Raw genomic sequence first — 19,109 nt, 5'->3', positions numbered from 1 at the left:
GGGAAAAGCGGGTGCGTAGAGGAAAGCCACGAAGTGCAGTAAACAGACTATAGTTTACGAAGGGGATTCAGTGCCGCCTTATTGGGCTGTTAACCTTTGCGTTTTGCCGCTTTAACAACTAAACGAACAATGTGGCGGCAGACGCGTATACGCATGAGAATGGTTGTGTTGGTGCATATACGCTGTTTCGGGACCCTATTATTTTACGTCGCGATATACAAAAAACAAGAAATCTTCGCCACAGCCTTAGATGGCAGTGCCATATGTCTTGGGTAAAATGGTCAATAATTAAGCTTGTCAACGTCCGATACACATCTCTTCTTGAAAGCATAAAATTAGGGAAATATGAGCGTTGGGGTGATAACGTTATCTGTAAAGGAATACGATAGTATAGACTATGACTTCAGCTAGTCCTTAAATAAAGAGAGAAAGAAAGTATAAATGCAACTGTAAGGAAATTTCCACAAGACACTACTTCACCTCATACACAACATCGGCCTAACAGCACACACTTAACAGAAATATTATGCCTTAAAGGCAAGTCTTTATCGCAATAAAAAACCGTAAGGAAAGATGAAGTGGCAGGAAAATATTTGTCGTCGTTGCTGTTTCTGTTTTTGTTCACTGTCATGATAATGATGATGATGACGAAGACGACGACGACAATGATGATGATGATGATGGTGATTATGATGACGATGATGATGATGATGATGTGTCATCTGAGACAAATCGGAATGCGCGAACGAAAGTGGAAAGAACACGAGCCCTGCCTTGACGTAAATGGAGGCACTCCTTATTATTAAACACATTCGTTTAGTTTTCCTCTGCACAGCATAGTGAGCAGACGTGTGATGTTATATGTGAACCACGCACACAGGAACACGCTCACGCATTCCAGTCCAGCTCCCACACATACCACGCGGAGATAAATTCTGGCGGTCATTCATATACACGCGCACAAACGAAGCAAGCGTGCTGATTTCAGTGAAAGGATGTGCAGTTTTTGTCTCTTTTTTTTTCCCTCACTTGACGAGACTCGTCACCATAACCCGGATGCCACGGCCAACGTTGCACGGCCAATTTGCTGTCTCGTGCCCGACCGTTTCCACGTTTCCTTTATACTTACTACTTGCAGACGGAGAAATGCGACTGGCGTTCAAACGACGAGCCATTGCACATTGCTTTCCGCGCCAGTGTGCCGCGCAGTATCGACAATCGCTTCTGCATGGCCCACCGAAACTGTTTCTTTTTCCTTTGCTGTTGCTGGTATTTCATATTCTAAAGGGGCACCCCCATTCCGACCTCGCTGACAGCGACATCTGTCGCACGTGGAAATGCCTCTGCTTGCATGGCTCGGACAGCAGCGCGAGTTGCAGCAACTTGTTGTTTTTCTGTTTCCTTTTTCCGTGCTTCGTTCGATGCGGAACGCATGCATTGTGGCGGGCCGACGGCGTGCGAGACTGCTTTGAGAAGCGGTGCTTCGGGTCTTTGTGCTCGACGTCGTTGCGTCTTTAGCAGCTCTTCTTCACTATTTTGTCGAGTTTCAGTTTTGTTCTTCGTTGATTCTTTTTTTTTTTCTTTCTACATCGATGGCTCTTATGAAAGCTTCACTTGCTCGGACGTGTCCCTAGCCGTCGTGAGGCCACCAGAATCTGTCGTAATTCTTTCGATACATTAGGGTTCGTGCCGGCATGAGTACTCAAATTAGGGTGTCATGCTGTCCCCTCTGAAGAGGACTGGTCGCGGTGGAAGAGCGAAGCGCGCGTGGACAGATGCTCGAAACTACCTGTACCATAAAGCACTTACAACAGCTGAAGGAAAAGCAGTTGAGCATTTGAAGAACATCTCATTTGACAAGTTGGCTGAAGTTAGGAAGTGCTCCGCGGTAATGCAGGTGTTAAAGAAGCGTTTACCGGACAGAAACACGTTGTTATGTGTGGTCCGTAGTTTAAGTTTCCTAATTACCTGAAATATTACTTCACCCTTTGCTCACTCCCGCCACATTCCCTTTGACAAGAGAAAAGTGAGACAAAATTACACGCGCTGCATATCTCTCCCAGTTGTATGCGCTAGTCGAAATCATGTTTTCGTTGTTACTAATTCTAGCTACTCACCAATGTTCTCACATTATGTTTTAACATCGCATTACCTCACATAAGAGCTCGATATACTATATGTGAATTATATGTGAATTAGCCAGTGGCAGGCGCGCCACCGGTTAATCTCGGAGGCCATGGTGGGACTTCGCCTGTTCCACCATTCGCATAAGAGGGGTGGTGTCCGTATATAGCTCATTTCACTCGGGCAATATTCGGCGTCATCCCTAATTAAAGCTGCTTCTTTCCCTTCGAGAAGCACCACGCTATTGTCTTGGTATTGTTTTTAACTATGCTATACAAAAGAACGTGCCCGCCCGCGGCGCTGCGTTCTTATTCATTTTACCCATTTAATCGCTCTTCAACGCCACTTTTTTTTTCCTTTTTCATTTCGCCAACAAGCCATATGCCTTACGGTATTTCCATATAAAGGCCGCTGTGCGGTCATTAAAGAAATATAGCGCAGAATCCTCTCGAGTATTTTCTTAGTTCAGTTGTTTTCTTTCATTTTAATCATCTATTTTGAGCGGCCTTAATTCTATATCGTGGCAACTGCCCAGCCATCAACTCAACACACACAGAAACACTCGGGTATAATCTTTGTGCAATCGTTTTAGTTTGCTCATTTTTCTTCTTCTTAAGCTCACGGCGTTTCGTTCTTCATTCTGTCCTCGAGCGCTCGTCGAAAAAGGTGGTGCTTTCTGGGGAAGAGCAGGAAATGCCAGACGCGAGAGAAAAGAAGGACAATAAGGATACAAAAAAAAGCATTGGGGAGTGAAAAATTGAGCTGCAGAAAAATTTATACTCTGTCACCCGCGTCGGCAAACCGTTCGCTTATTACACTGCGCTTTCTCTTGATTTTTTTTCATACGTTCCAGTGACCGTTTCAGGTATAGGACAGAGCATATATATAGGGAGATTATTTAGAAAAGAAAGAAAGAAAGACAGAAAGGAAGAAAGAAAGAAAGAAAGAGAAAGAAAGAAAGAGAGCCCAGAAAGAAACAAAGAAAGAAAGAAAGAAAAAAAAAGAAAGAAAGAAAAAAGAGAGCCCAGAAAGAAAGAAAGAAAGAAAAAAAAGAAAGGAAAAAGAAAGAAAGAAAGAAATAAAGAAAGAAAGAAAGAAAGAAAGAAGGAAAGAAGGAAAGAAAGAAAGAGAGAGAAAATGGTGCAGCTGGCCTATGGGGAAAACCCGCAAGGTGCCTAAAAAAGAGGTTATTTGTCACACCGGTCCGCCAGTAGCAATTTCTCAGCTGTCTATTTCCCTATAGCTACTACTATTTCTTCGGTGAATTTCTGGGCAACCTTTCTTTTCCACGCTTCTGTTTTTATTTTGCAGGCACATTGACACATATTTAAGAATAAAAAGCTTAGGACAGGAAATCGATTGTTGTCTGTCCATTTTGTTTGTCGTGCCCGGCGGCGTCTATTTTTGCCCCTCTTGGCTCGGCCACTCGGACGCCATGGTTATACAGGACAAGGATGCGCATAGATAAAACAAAATGACGACCGGCTCAGTAACGTGACGTAGGAAATGTAGGTGCGATATTTACGCACACCGTATTTTATTCTCTCTCTCTCTCTCTCTCTCTCTCTCTCTCTCTCTGCGTGTTCCAGAACAGCGGGGTGAGGTATAGCTTTTTTATTTACTTTTAAATATTTTTATGCCATTGTAGGAAGTACTTCACTTGGTCTGCATATTCGCCAAAGCCTGAAATTCAAGAGAAAAAGAAGTGTTCTCAAACTATTGAAAAAAAAATTACTTTCTTTCACATGGCTTGCGAGGTATTAGATTTTAAAAAAAAAAAGCAGTGAGAACCGTCAAAGTGTCATGTTCAAGCAATATTGCAAATTGGGCTAGATGGTGTTTGCTAGAATAGTGAAAACTGCTTTTTTTCTCCTTTTTGTTCGCATTTTAACGCTGCTCTGCTCTTACTTATTTTAAGATGTCATGCTCATACGTGACTCTCTGTTCCTAGCTCTTATTGTTCCATCTCTCTGCCATTCATATTCGTTTCTATTTTTTTACGTTTCTCCTTTTCTTTAAATACTTTTGTTTATAAAAAGTGTTTGACGATTATTGCCTCACAGGTGTTTGTCTTGTTGGAGAAACGTATTTTTCTTCGGGAGCTGTCTCACCTCCCAGAGAAGTTTTATGGACCAAAGCGTATTTCGCAAACCAATGCAATAACAGGCCAGCCAACCACGTTGTGTCCCCTTGAACTTAATTCTATCGGTTCCAGTATGGCTTCTTGATTCCATGACCCTTCTCGAGTTCTAACTTATTCTAGTTCATTCTATTCCTTTCTGCTGCTTTCTTTTACGTCACTTTTCATTCGTAGTGCTTCCTCTCTTGTAAGTTCTCTTGCATCTTCGATCGCTTTCCTCCGGAGGTGATCCACCGCACATCACTAGACTTGTCCGTGTTAGAAGCTGGCGAAATGATTTATAGCTTCAGGGTGAAAAAGAAAAGAAGTAGCCAAGGTTTAAGGATGAATGAAAACATTGAAATACGAAAAACAAGATCTCACTCCGGCCCGAAAGGTATTCGACAGAAAGAAGAAGGGCTCGATCAAATTTGTTTCGCTTTACGAAAGAGAGTCGACAAGGCTGCCTCAACGCGTTATAGACGTTCGTTTTTGCTCAGGTTGACGTAGGCGTCTCGTTAGAGCGAGTATTGCGCTGCGAAGTTGAGCACACAAGAGTTAATATGGAACGGAGAAAAGGCGATCATTTGGCCGAGATTGAAGCTGTAATAGAAAAATTGCTTAGGAAGTATATCTATAGTTTGCGAAAAAGGCATGACAATCTATAGGAAAGATTGAGAGGCTAATGAGTTTAATGAGATAATAGGGGAAAATAGGGGAAATGATGTGCGATAAAGGTAATCTACGTAGGGAATCAAAAATATTTTGGATAATTTTGGCGTGTTTTAACGCACTGCTACTTAAAGCAATGTGAAGTATATGAAATAACTAAATAATTTAGATAAGGTTAAAACATAGCCGACTCGAAAGGGAACTTCCTTTTTTCTCTTGCCAAGCGATTTTACTGATGTCTTGGTGAATGCTAAGCCGACCAAGAACCAGCATTGTTGCGTCACGTCGCGAACAATGCCACGTCAGACAATCGAATCGCTAATTGCGAGTGGGAGATACAATTGCCTCACTGACTAAAGTCCGCCCACATATAGATGAAAAACTTGTTGAGCGCTTGAGCTTCGCTGTCATAGCTACTACGCAACCACGTAATCAGGCCCCGTGCGATGCGTCGTCTTATCGATTTCTATACCCTAGCTTCGGTTCTCGGTGGATGCCTCAACCACGCCGCAAGAGAACCAAAGTCTGTTCGTGGAATTTTGAAACTATCCGTTTTGAAACTATCCCAGAACTCCTACTGCGAGTACACTGGTACACTTGGGAGTTCCCACTACGCCAGGATTCTTCCCTTTGCTTTTGTGAATTAGCCGCAAGGGCCCACTACACGTCCGCAAAGAAACACACAAAACCGCGCCACTGCTCACTTTCTTGATGTTTCCCGTTGAGTGTGCATAAGTGATCTGTAATGAATGCGCCTTTAAAACATCCGCTAGTTGAACAATTCAAATGTCTGGACGCCTGACTTTATTCTACACTTCTGCCATGCAAATTATGGTGTTGTGCAATATCAGATACGTTAGAGATTCAGCCCACTACATGAGTTTCATATGGTGTTTTTTATCAGTTTTAACAGATGACGTGACTCTGTGGTAGAACACCTGTTTTCAATGCAGGTCAGGGTTGAATTCTAACTCATACCCAAAACTTCACCGCTAGAACGCGTTTCTTCGATGATATATATGTAAACTTAGTTGAATCATTGTAATTATGAAATAATTGATCAGTTTCCATCACTGAAAAAAAATCATATATATTACGCTTACAATTAAATGTTTTGTCATTTGAAATGTTATCCCGACAGTTTTTTCTCGCATATCGACTTTATAGCGTTGCATGTCCTCCAACATAGAGATGATTATTTTCTCTATCCATTCTACATCTTGCGTTGCCTCGTGGACTGCCTTCATTGCTGCAGTCGGCTAGTCCGCGCGGCAAGATTACGTAAGAACGAAAACTGCCGAGAACACGAATCGTTACACAATAGGCCGCTGTGGCATCTAGACCCGGCGAGCAGCCCATGTATATGTCGTGGCTGATGCAAAGGTCGCCCGTTCATACGCAGCCCCTGCCGTCGTCTGGAAGGGTAACACGTCACAAACTCCTCCAGGCACCGGGAAATAACGCGTTGTTGGGCGATGCTTTTTCGGCTTTATTGGATAGACTCTGAGGACTGCCCGCACTCGAGCAGGCGCACTGGGCGAATTTGCTGTCCGAGTTCGAGCCTGCGAGCTCTGGTTCCCTTCATCCGCCTTCCCCTCAACTCCTTTCACTATCCGCACAATTTCACCCAGCCCACGCGGGGGCGCTCATTTAGAGCGACGGAGGTCATTTGTATACGCCGCAGTCGGTGCCGGGTTATACATTCGCCCATCCATTTCTCGCTAGTACGCTTGGCGTGGCGCGAGTTTGACACTGACCAGAGTGACACACAGGGCGGTTTTCGTGTTGGATGACCAGACCGACGTGCGTGCTTCGACCGGTAATGGCCTGTAATGTGGGCATGTTCGTTCCATCTCTTTGCGGACAGACGTGTACCACATCGGTATAAAGTGGTACGGCCACGGTTATATTGCCGTGGACGTACGACTCTCTCATCATGCCTCTTTCATCGGGGAGTGGTAACAAGGCCTAAGTGCATCCCTGTGCGTTTGCGTAATCTCCCGGCTTGAGAGGGTACCTCACCTGCAGCTTTACAATCACCCTTTCAGAGATCCTCCTGTACAGTGTTTAGGATTAAAACGGAACAATTTAGGGCTCAGTAACCCACGTACTTTTAAATGCGAAGCATTTCTTATCGAACTTCAGCAACCTTGAGCGTATCTATCTATCTATCTATCTATCTATCTATCTATCTATCTATATCTATCTATCTATCTATCTATATCTATCTATCTATCTATCTATCTGTCCATCTATCTATCTGTCTATCTATCTATCTATCTATCTATCTATCTATCTATCTATCTATCTATCTATCTATCTATCTAGCCGTCTACGACTTTTAGCTCTCCTGGCCGTTTTAACAATGGTATCGGTACCGAAACTGGTATGGCATAACATGACTGTATCAAGAGCACAACTGACTAGTCATAGCATGAAAATTATGACATGTATGTCATGAATATCATGATTTACATTTCATAGACATGTGGGGATGTTGATTACGACTGATCAGCTGAATTGCGGGCATCGTCGTTTGGCTGGCCTTACAAACAGTTCCCAGAGCAAATATCTGTAGAAAAGCGCCCAAGCGCTCAGTAGCACTAAAGGTCAACATATTTCCGGGATATCGCCGATTCGTTTTGTCAAAATAAAGACATCGTTGCAAACTCGATTTACATAGGCGCTAGCACCGATCTGCTTGTATGATCGATCTTTCTGGTTAGAGGCAACGTGACGCAAACGGCGCATGTACGTCATCGCGCAATGTTTATGCTAGGTGCCTTCTAATCTTACAGAGCGTTTCATCAGTTGGAAGCTATTAAAATCACGGCACAGCTGCCTGCGTTTCAGTTTTCTCAGTAGATGCAGCGTGGTGGACAGACGACCATAATTAAGGCACGAGCCCATTACATTGATGTGTCCCAATGGCGTCCCCGTGAAGTGCATGCTCTTGTGATTTGCCATGATTACATAAAACCGCTCAGTTTTCGTTATCATAGGGAGACTTGGGCTGTTTCTGCATATTATAGGGGCACCTCTTTTGCGTATGTCTGCGGGTAAATTATTATATAGCTTGATCATATATGCGTATGCAAAGAACTGTTTCGTGGACGCAAATGAAATAACGTTACGCGGTTCGTATACCCACACGAAACGTTTGCAGGTAATTTATGACGCTCGCTTACAATGAGCGACCCGCCACGGTGACTAACGTACTCGGCTGTCGACCAACCGGTCGCGGGATCGAATCCCGGCAGCGGTGGCTGCATTTTCGATGGAGGCGAAAATGCATGATAGCGGTGCACGTTAAAGGACCCCAGGCAGTCGAAATTTCCGGAGCCCTCCACTACGGCGTTTCTCATAATCATATGGGAGTTTTGGGACGTTCAACCCCACAAATCAATTCATCGATCGATTAATCAATGCTTACGATGAGCTATTCATCGGTGAGAAACTTTCAGCTCTTACTTGGTTGAGGAGAAGGTGGCTTACAGTCATGTATATAACAGCGAAACGAGTCACCCTTTTACGAATAGTTTCCTCGGGAGCTAACGATAATTATTAAAACTACTTTGAGCGCAAAATGCAGGCTTGTCCATTAAAGCTAGCACGTAAGCGTGTACTGGCTTTAAGAAAACGGGAATAGAAACTATATTATGCGATTTTTCAGCTGTAATTTTAAAAAAAATTATTGCTCAAATTAAATGTTTATTCTAGTGTGGCTTTTTCATGAATAAGCTCAGCCCGAGTGGGTCACCTAAGACAATTCATTGCGAATTTCCGCTGGACGGTCTTGCCATCATATCACAGGCTGAAAGCGTGATGCCGCATGACAGTAGCGTTTGAAAAACGTTACGCTATATCAAATTTGATATATTCGCAGAGTATTCCACCGCCAGTTTCGAAAGAAGCAACAATCGTTAGCGTACATTGTTTACTTCGCGTTTGAGTAGCTTACGTTGTTAGTTGTCTGCGAAAGGTGCTGAACATCATTGCTTTTCCTTTCATTCATTATTTAAAGTAAGCGGCCGTTCACCGAATAGCTTGAACATATCGGCATTCCTTGTGCGTGTATAGGCACATGTGTCACATTCGGCTTTTCATTCATTCATTCATTCATTCATTGTAGAGAGTGACCATCGGCCGCATCACCTGAACTCGGCTGGATTTCTCGCTCGCACGTGTTACACACTCGTACGGGTGGTCTTCCTAATGGCCAATCACGTTTCCACTTAACTGTACAGAGACACGAAGTCACTTCAGGATTGCGCGGCATTCACCAGCTGTCGCAGCAGCAGAAACATATAAAGCCTCTACAGCTTTCGTTCTTCCACACATCGCCTACGTAACCACCGACATTATGCACGTTGCGATCGTTAAGCCACTGATTACTTCACTGATTGAAACGTTCACGACTAGGAGAATGGCTGCTTTTCTGTTTGACGAGCGCGCTCGGGTTCTCCGAGCTGTAATAGAAACGGCTGAGCTCGAAGTAAATAACTGAAAGTGCCATTACTGCCGCGCAATTAATCTCGAAAATGGACTAAGCGTGCGCGCCTTTGCGAACGCGACACTGCAATTACGGCTCATCTATCAACCGCTGTGGCGTCTGCTTTTATCTTAATATTTTATGCATTAATCTTACACTCGAATGTCACCTGCCAAGGCTCGCTTCCTTTGTTGTACTGGTATAGCCAAATTACGATAATTATCGTGGTTAAGTGAGGTGAAATTGTCAAGAAATTATTCGAGCAAACAGTTTAAGAGTGTCCGTCACCGAACGCAAAGCAGAGAAAGTTCTGAACTGTAAAAAGCTATGGCTCGTTTTTTTTTTTTTTTTTTTGCTGTTTCCAACGAAAAGCATTTAGGACACGTGGGATCAAGGGTGAAAAGGAAGTTCAGCGTTAAGACATGACGCGTTCGATTACCTGCATAACTGTAGAGGTTGTGAGAACTATTACATGCCGAAACTTTGTCCACCACGGTAGAGCAGTGGTTATCGTTCTCGTATTTTTGGGACATAAAACCCTAGGTATTATTATTATTATTATTATTATTATTATTATTATTATTATTATTATTATTATTATTATTATTATTATTATTATTATTATTCTAAAGCTTTCTAAACCAATGGCACGCAGCATATCAGCAAAGCTGCTATTCAGCTGTTTCGCGAATTTCTTACTACGAGTACAAGAGAACTTGACTATTATAATTTAATTATTACCATCCTCATCGTTATAATGGACACACACATATACACACACTCATATATATATATATATATATATATATATATATATAATGAGATATAACAGACAGTAATGCCAAGGAATGTACAGGGGAAGTTATTAACATTAATGGAATGTAAATAAGAAGAAAGAAAAGTGGATGAAAAAATTACCAACTGTAAGCAGGAATCGAACCTACGACCTTCGAATTACGCGTTCGATGCTCTAACCACTGAGCTATTACAGCGGCACTCCCTCCATCCACTTTTTGGGTTTATCTGTGAATTTAGAAGTAGGAGCGACAGTCAGCGCCATCTATAAGCCAAACAACGAGTGTGAAAACACTCTTATGCGCATGTTTGGCGTCACGTAGCACGTGAACTTATTATGAGCGGGCAGCTGATTAATTGTCCCTCTTATACAACCTAAACACACCAAGTCTGCCAGTACGAGACCCTCGTTCAATGAAAATAAGGGAAAGAAGTGTATACCTAAGGGCTCGTTTTTCCGTGTTTTTAACACAATAATAATGAGATATAACAGACAGTAATGCCAAGGAATGTACAGGGGAAGTTATTAACATTAATGGAATGTAAATAAGAAGAAAGAAAAGTGGATGAAAAAATTACTAACTGTAAGCAGGAATCGAACCTACGACCTTCGAATTACGCGTTCGATGCTCTAACCACTGAGCTATTACAGCGGCACTCCCTCCATCCACTTTTTGGGTTTATCTGTGAATTTAGAAGTAGGAGCGACAGTCAGCGCCATCTATAAGCCAAACAACGAGTGTGAAAACACTCTTATGCGCATGTTTGGCGTCACGTAGCACGTGAACTTATTATGAGCGGGCAGCTGATTAATTGTCCCTCTTATACAACCTAAACACACCAAGTCTGCCAGTACGAGACCCTCGTTCAATGAAAATAAGGGAAAGAAGTGTATACCTAAGGGCTCGTTTTTCCGTGTTTTTAACACAATAATAATGAGATATAACAGACAGTAATGCCAAGGAATGTACAGGGGAAGTTATTAACATTAATGGAATGTAAATAAGAAGAAAGAAAAGTGGATGAAAAAATTACCAACTGTAAGCAGGAATCGAACCTACGACCTTCGAATTACGCGCTGACTGTCGCTCCTACTTCTAAATTCACAGATAAACCCAAAAAGTGTATGGAGGGAGTGCCGCTGTAATAGCTCAGTGGTTAGAGCATCGAACGCGTAATTCGAAGGTCGTAGGTTCGATTCCTGCTTACAGTTGGTAATTTTTTCATCCACTTTTCTTTCTTCTTATTTACATTCCATTAATGTTAATAACTTCCCCTGTACATTCCTTGGCATTACTGTCTGTTATATCTCATTATTATTGTGTTAAAAACACGGAAAAACGAGCCCTTAGGTATACACTTCTTTCCCTTATTTTCATTGAACGAGGGTCTCGTACTGGCAGACTTGGTGTGTTTAGGTTGTATAAGAGGGACAATTAATCAGCTGCCCGCTCATAATAAGTTCACGTGCTACGTGACGCCAAACATGCGCATAAGAGTGTTTTCACACTCGTTGTTTGGCTTATAGATGGCGCTGACTGTCGCTCCTACTTCTAAATTCACAGATAAACCCAAAAAGTGGATGGAGGGAGTGCCGCTGTAATAGCTCAGTGGTTAGAGCATCGAACGCGTAATTCGAAGGTCGTAGGTTCGATTCCTGCTTACAGTTGGTAATTTTTTCATCCACTTTTCTTTCTTCTTATTTACATTCCATTAATGTTAATAACTTCCCCTGTACATTCCTTGGCATTACTGTCTGTTATATCTCATTATTATTGTGTTAAAAACACGGAAAAACGAGCCCTTAGGTATACACTTCTTTCCCTTATTTTCATTGAACGAGGGTCTCGTACTGGCAGACTTGGTGTGTTTAGGTTGTATAAGAGGGACAATTAATCAGCTGCCCGCTCATAATAAGTTCACGTGCTACGTGACGCCAAACATGCGCATAAGAGTGTTTTCACACTCGTTGTTTGGCTTATAGATGGCGCTGACTGTCGCTCCTACTTCTAAATTCACAGATAAACCCAAAAAGTGGATGGAGGGAGTGCCGCTGTAATAGCTCAGTGGTTAGAGCATCGAACGCGTAATTCGAAGGTCGTAGGTTCGATTCCTGCTTACAGTTGGTAATTTTTTCATCCACTTTTCTTTCTTCTTATTTACATTCCATTAATGTTAATAACTTCCCCTGTACATTCCTTGGCATTACTGTCTGTTATATCTCATTATTATTGTGTTAAAAACACGGAAAAACGAGCCCTTAGGTATACACTTCTTTCCCTTATATATATATATATATATATATATATATATATATATATATATATATATATATATATATATATATATATATATATATATCTTCAACCCTTTTTTCCATCCTTAGAACTGTCATTATGTTGAGTTCTAGACATTTTCTCTACGGAAACTTCTGCTATCGGCCTTCCAAAAACGCACTAACACTCGTCTTGTTTGTGGGCTCCTCTGCTACACTGTTTTGTCCAGCAGTGAAGCCCTACAGCAAGTGAAAGTAAAAGAAAATTTAAGCGGCCTGATTGTACTGTTCCGGCGTCTTTAACGGCTTTTATGACTGAAATAGTAAAGAAACAAGACTTGTGTTGTGTGTAGGTGCCATAGTGGAAGTACCTACGTTTAAGTAGGGCGCTCTTTAAGTTAGCTCATTGAATTAATTCTTAATTATTATCCCCACAGTTGCTTACCCTTACCTTTTTCTAAACTACTGCTCCGATGTCATCTGTGTGTTGTATACAACTCTTACCTTCAACTATCACCTCTTTTATAGAGCGAAGGTCCTTAAGCTAGTCGCAATTTGTGTGTGTGGCCTGTTGGAAAACTATCATCATCATAAACAGGTATGTGCCATTGATATGTGGGCAAATCCTACTACTCAGCACACTTCCGCTAGAAATGAAAGCAGCAGTTTGCCCAACCATCGGTTGCGAAATGACGGCGGTGAGCCGAATACCCCGAGTACGTACAACCAGGCAACACTGGGGAAAGGGAAAGGCAACCGCGGCTGCAAGAAGAGCCGGAAGGGATTGAAGGTCTGTATACGCCAACGACGACGTAGCTGTTATATCTATGACAGGCCCGAACGCTAAGTTTCAGCGCAAGGTTCCGTCTCTGAAGTTTAAACATCCGTGACGTGTCAGCGAATATCTGCCGTTTATCTATTGCTTCTCTGCGCTGGGAATCAACGTAGCCACAACCTAGTATCATCTCCCCAAATCCTAGCAACGACCGAGCATCAGCCTGCAAGCAACGCGCATCTCCCAGAAAAAGTCTCGAAACAATCTACTAGAAACCAGGTTAGTATTCAGAGTCATCCAGCTTCGCTTTTTCAAGCCTTGCGTTGCTTAGTGCAAACTGTCGCTATTTTTTTATGCGAGCGTTCATTTTTTAATGAGGTTTTCACTACGCTGATTTGAGTTTAGTTGAGAGTATTTACCGCATACAGTTTTACGGTAAGTTGTAAAAACAGGGGAAAAAATTATTCATGAATTCAACTCGGCAATGTCCGACGTCCCCGATTCACTGTGGCAAGCACGACGGCAAAAGCAAGGTTAACTTAAACTCGATTCAAACCAACAATGCACATTCTATACAGATTGAAAAAAAGTTATACAAATATATATATCAGTAACACAGACATACATCACAAAGAATAATTAAAGTAGAAAAAGTAGACAGAGTACGCGCATTTCAACAAGTAGTTTTAAAATTATTTATAGTACTTGGCAAACAATAACGCAGTACCTTAAAACTGTAGTTAACACATAGCCTCGTAATGTGCCAATGTTCAGATTGTCGGTTTAGTCACGTAAAAAGATTTGGTGGCAGATTAGCTAAACTGTTTACAAAACCACTGCCTTTAATGAAGTCAGACTTAACAGAGGTTAATGAGGAGCATTTGTACAGCTTGGCTAATTTGATTAGTTTATATTTAACGAACATTCGTAAAGTATGGGCGCTAAAATGAAGGTTTGAAAGAGAACATTGAGCCTTTCTTGTAGGATAATGCGATCATAATTGATTGATATATGGAGTTTAACGTCCCAAAACAACCATATGATTATGAGGTACGCCGTAGTGAAGGGCTCCGGAAATTTCGACCACCTGGGGTTCCTCAACGTGCACCCAAGTCTGAGCACACGGGCCTACAACATTTCCGCCCCCGTCGGAAATGCAGCCGCTGCAGCTGGGATTCGATCGCGCGACCTGCGGGTCAGCAGCCGAGTACCTTAGCCATTAGACCACCGCGGTGGGGCGATAGTGCGGTGATATATGGATTGCTTTGTTTCATTACCCGAAATTAAGTTGCAATTACGCAGATGTGATTTAATTATCACACTAAATACTAAACAGTTTAAGTAACAGGTAATACACGCTGTCATTTATTCAATAATTATAATATTATCAGGCGCGTTACATCCCAAAACCAATACGTGATTATGAAAGACGCTGTAATAGAGGACTCCAAAAATTTTAACTTGTCGTATTCTTCAAGGGGCACTGACATCGCACTGTGACACGAGGCTCAACCATTTCGCCTCCATCAAAAGTGCGACCACCTGGGCGGGGATCGAACCGGCGACCTTCAGATCAGCAGCCGAGCACCCGAGCTACTGATCCACCCAGGCGGACGAAATTTTCTCAATACACCCAGGACCTTGCAGAGCTTACTTTACAAAAGTTCCAGTTACGTATGGGAACGGAGCAAACGCGGAACTTCCGTTCGGCTGATGGCGGATTCCGGAAACATACCGTTATGTTTCTTTGGGAAACTTAACGTCGCTTGTTGCCAGGGATGTAAAAAAGGAAAGCCTGCGCACTGTAGGAGCTAACAGAGAGGTGCCGGCAGAAGCGGTGGCATGCGCCCGAAACACGCCGTGGCGTCCCATCGCTCAATGTCGGGGCGCACTTACAGCCACGCACCGTCCGAAAGGAAAAGGTGTGGAAGAGGCTCCCGATTCGGGAGCTGCACCGGCGGCATCGCCCAATGTTTACGGGATAGAGAGGGTGAAAGTAAACGCGGCGCTACTGAGCGTTCGCCGGTCTGTCCGCGTACCCCTTGTTTCGCGGGCACGATTGATTGCCCGGGATTCCGGCCTCTTCGGCGGTGCGCAGCGTTCCTGCAGCGTCGGCCGTCCACATGTCCGCGTCGATGTTGAATGGTCAGTGAGGAACACGTCAAGCTGTAAGCTTGATTGGTGGGAGATAACTGGAGAATGCAAATTAGCTCCGTGTTACTGACGACCTGATATACCGATAAATGAAGCATCGTGGCGAAGTTAGGAAAGGTTGGTTTAGCGACGTTGTTCTGGTGAAGTGGTTTCCAGTATTACTTCATCGTAGTGAGTTACACGAGGGGGCGGGGGGGAGCACTACTATAATATTCGTGTAACGTCTCGCAAGAGCGCTGTGTGTTCAATAAATATCCTAACGATATAGGAGAGCCACTTTTTTGTTATAATTCTTCGTTTGATATTATACCTCAAGTGAGCAGCATTTGTTCCTATTGCGTTCAGTACTGGATTTCACAATAACCACCCGGCTGTACATCTCTTATAATTTAGTCTAGTGGGCCATTGTATAAGCTGTTTAGCGTTTCTCGCTGCTTAAAAGTGCTTGTTTTTAGGCGCGAAGTTCCTCAGGCTCGCACGACGTTCGTTGTAGACGTCGTCGTAGGTTCTGTCGGTCTTCCCTCCCTCTATGTCGTGCACATTGCGTTCATAGCGCACATATGTCTTAAAATAGTTCGTACTCTGTCCACCGATCTGTTCGTCTGACCATCTGTCCATCCATCCGTCCATGCATGTTTCCATCCGTCATCGCATCTGTCCGTTCGTCCGTACGTATACGGGCGTGCGTCCGTCAAGATCAAGCGCGTCGTTACCGTTTCGTCAACCTTTGTTCATATTGCAGGAACCTTGGATAGTGACACTCTATTCCCTGTTTGCGATAGTATCGCGTTTCTCTGTGTGATCGCTATCGTGGCACACTGTGTACGCAATCTTATATCGCAAGATCCTCCTTTGTTTCTTTCTCTGTTTAATGTTTTCTCCTGTTACATAAGTTCATGAAACAGATCGGTATTCATCGTGTAACGCCATGCCTGGTCTGATACATTTTTGGTCTTTAAAAAAAACAGGCAGAGTGTGTTCCGAGAAAGAGGGAGGAGGGGGATTCAGCGCGTCGAAAAGTTCTACTACTTTTTTGACTTACTACTGCGCGCGTTTGTTGACGTGCGTGTTGTCCACGCCGTCAAACACACGCTGTTTACCCTGCTTAAACACATATTAGGCAGTGATCAAGACGGCTTCTTATCTTCATTGCACGCTGTTTATGTGACGCACTATTGGACACAGCAAAATAATCGTTTCCTAGTTTTAACGATTGTGCATTCGGGGTGACACTTGCCTTGGAGCGCACCCGGAATAACACTTTACTATTACGTACTCGGCGCGCAGGTCAACTCTGCAGTTGGTCATGCAGTTTCGTCCATGCAACGCGCACAGTCACCTATGCTTCTCGGTGGAGCCTCAACAAATTACTAAGTCGTGTCCCTGTAATATATATGGTAAGCTCTACATATGGTAAGCGCGATTTTATTGAGGGACACACGTGCATATACATTTTTTTTAATTCGTATGTGCAATCATCGCGTGCCGCAGTGGCATTCTGGCCACTGTGTTTTTTTTTTCCACTGTTAGAAAGCGTTCTTGATTCGACAGGGTGGTATACGATTATGGAAATGCGACAACCTGTGGCCGCTGACGAAAAGACGTTGTAGAAAGAAGCTAGTGATACATTATTTTTCTGCCTATCCGCATATGTCTTCGCGTTCTCGGCACGTCCTTTGCTTGCTTCGATCCTTCACTGCACGTTTAGTTTTTTTTTTTTAATGAACAGGTGATTATAGTTCGAAGTATTCTGATTTGGTTGCATGTCCCATGGTGTGCACAGCGTTTACACCTACACCCGTTTCGCCAGGAATAATTTTCGTTCGCTCAGTCATCATTTGCGTTCATATACGACAAAGCTATTCCTGGGAGCAGGTCTTTACATTTTCCGGAAAGGCAGTGCATGAACGTGAAAGAATGGCGGCCTTCAAGCGTCACTTTTTTCAGTAGGATGCCATGATAGAGCGTTGAGTTGTGAAGGTGCGTCGTGAGTGACATGCAATGTAATCCCTGAGAGAGATTAGTAGTATTTGAAAATAAACAAACAAATAAGTAAATAAATAAATAAATAAATAAATAAATATGGCGTTATGCCTCAACCTTTCTTTCATTCTCTATTTCTTTCTTTTTGCTTGCTTTCTTTGTTTCTTTTTTTCTTTCTTCTGGGATAGAACCCACTTTCAGGCATTGCGAGAAAATATTCTCCAGCCTGCTTTCGCGTTATCGAGCCTGCCTTACCGCATCCAACGTGACAAGCTCAATTCTTGAGGCGTAGAATCTGGTGGGTAAAATTAGAGAGAGGAAGAGAGAGATGTGAGAGATAGGTTCAATGCCAGGTTGTCGCTCTTGTTTTGGGGGCGAGTCAAATAAACACACCGAGCAGAAACGGCACAGTAAGAGACGCAAATAAATAAATAAATAAATAAATAAATAAGTAAGTAAATAAATAAATAAATAAATAAATAAGTAAATAAATAGACGACAACAATCCAACTTTGCCATTGAGCCATTCCGGTAGCCATCGATCATGGCGAGTACGCTTTCCGAGATTCATGGCTGGCACACGTTATAGTCATTCTTATGCCTTGTTACTCGTTCCCTTCGTTTTTTTTTTTTTTTCAGTGTTGGTGCTTATGCAGTATTGTTATGCGCCTTTTGCGACGCTGTTCTGAAGAGGGTTTTGAAGTGAAAAACTCAAAACAAGGAGTGAAATAAAACGTCGGGTGAACGAAAGTCGCGCATTTCATTCCGATCATTGTCCCTATCTTCTTCGCTATATTTTTTTTTCTTTTTGTCCTCTTCAAGTATTTCGCCGGATATGCGCGCGGCCGTCGCATAAGCATTTCGGGGCCGAGATCAAGCATTCCGAATCTTCAGCGTGGGCTCTTCGTTTTCTCGAGTTGAAAACGCATTTTCGTCATGGGTCGAGTCAAAAGCTCTCATAAAACAAGAGAGCTCACGTGCCGAGAATGCGCCGCCCGCATCCGCGCGGAGAAGAGCGATCATTGAAAAAGTGGCCGCCATTCGAGGCGACCTTACGAGCTGCGCTCTGAAAAACTCGAGGTAATAATAAATCAAGATCACTGTTCTCTCTCTCTCTTTCTTTCGCTTTCTTTCTTTCTTCTTTCCTTTCTTTTTTTTTCATTTTTTTTCTTTTTATCTTTCTTTCGGCGTGACATCTTTCGAAGGAGGCGAATTGGTAGAGGCCCATGTTCTGTCCGATATCAGTGCACGGTAACGAACACCAGATGGCTCTCTGCTCTCTATCTTTCATTTCCCCCATCCCTCTCCCATGCGCAGGGTAGCAAACCGGCTGCCTATAAGCTGGTTAACCTCCCTGCCGTTCTTTTCCCTCTATTCTCCTTCCTTCCAGATGGTCGATATTTCCGGAGCCCTCCATGGTCCTTTCTTGGTTTTGGGACGTAAAACCCCATATACTTTGGTTAGTATTATTATTAGCGTCAAATTTCGAATAATCAAGTGTCTCGCGGTCAGGCAGAACACTTCCCCATTGTCTCGCGAGCTTGCGCGTATATTGAAACAGCCCCAAAAGGTATTCCCGAAAAAAAAAACTTCACAGACGTTACGTTCTTATATAAGAAGTTTATCTTGTTAGAATCCTTGATACAGATGCTCTGACAGTGCACTGTACGATCGTGCTCCTCTGCCACTTGAAACCTTGCATGACGCCACGGTATGTTCT

The 19,109-nt window shown here is 43.1% G+C and overlaps 1 protein-coding gene and 3 non-coding genes across 4 annotated transcripts in view; all 4 read left to right on the top strand.

Moving 5' to 3' along the window:
• LOC119174302 (uncharacterized) overlaps window positions 1-19,109 on the top strand; it is a 167,854-nt gene that overhangs the window by 88,145 nt on the left and 60,600 nt on the right. The window lies entirely within an intron of this gene.
• Window positions 11,343-11,415, top strand: TRNAT-CGU (transfer RNA threonine (anticodon CGU)). The gene has a single exon. It is a non-coding gene; the product is annotated as a tRNA-Thr (tRNA).
• TRNAT-CGU (transfer RNA threonine (anticodon CGU)) lies at window positions 11,799-11,871 on the top strand. Its single transcript has one exon. It is a non-coding gene; the product is annotated as a tRNA-Thr (tRNA).
• TRNAT-CGU (transfer RNA threonine (anticodon CGU)) lies at window positions 12,255-12,327 on the top strand. The gene has a single exon. It is a non-coding gene; the product is annotated as a tRNA-Thr (tRNA).

This window comes from Rhipicephalus microplus, chromosome 3 (assembly GCF_043290135.1).
Source record: "Rhipicephalus microplus isolate Deutch F79 chromosome 3, USDA_Rmic, whole genome shotgun sequence".
NCBI lineage: Eukaryota > Metazoa > Arthropoda > Arachnida > Ixodida > Ixodidae > Rhipicephalus > Rhipicephalus microplus.
This window is presented reverse-complemented; position numbering and strand designations above follow the sequence as displayed.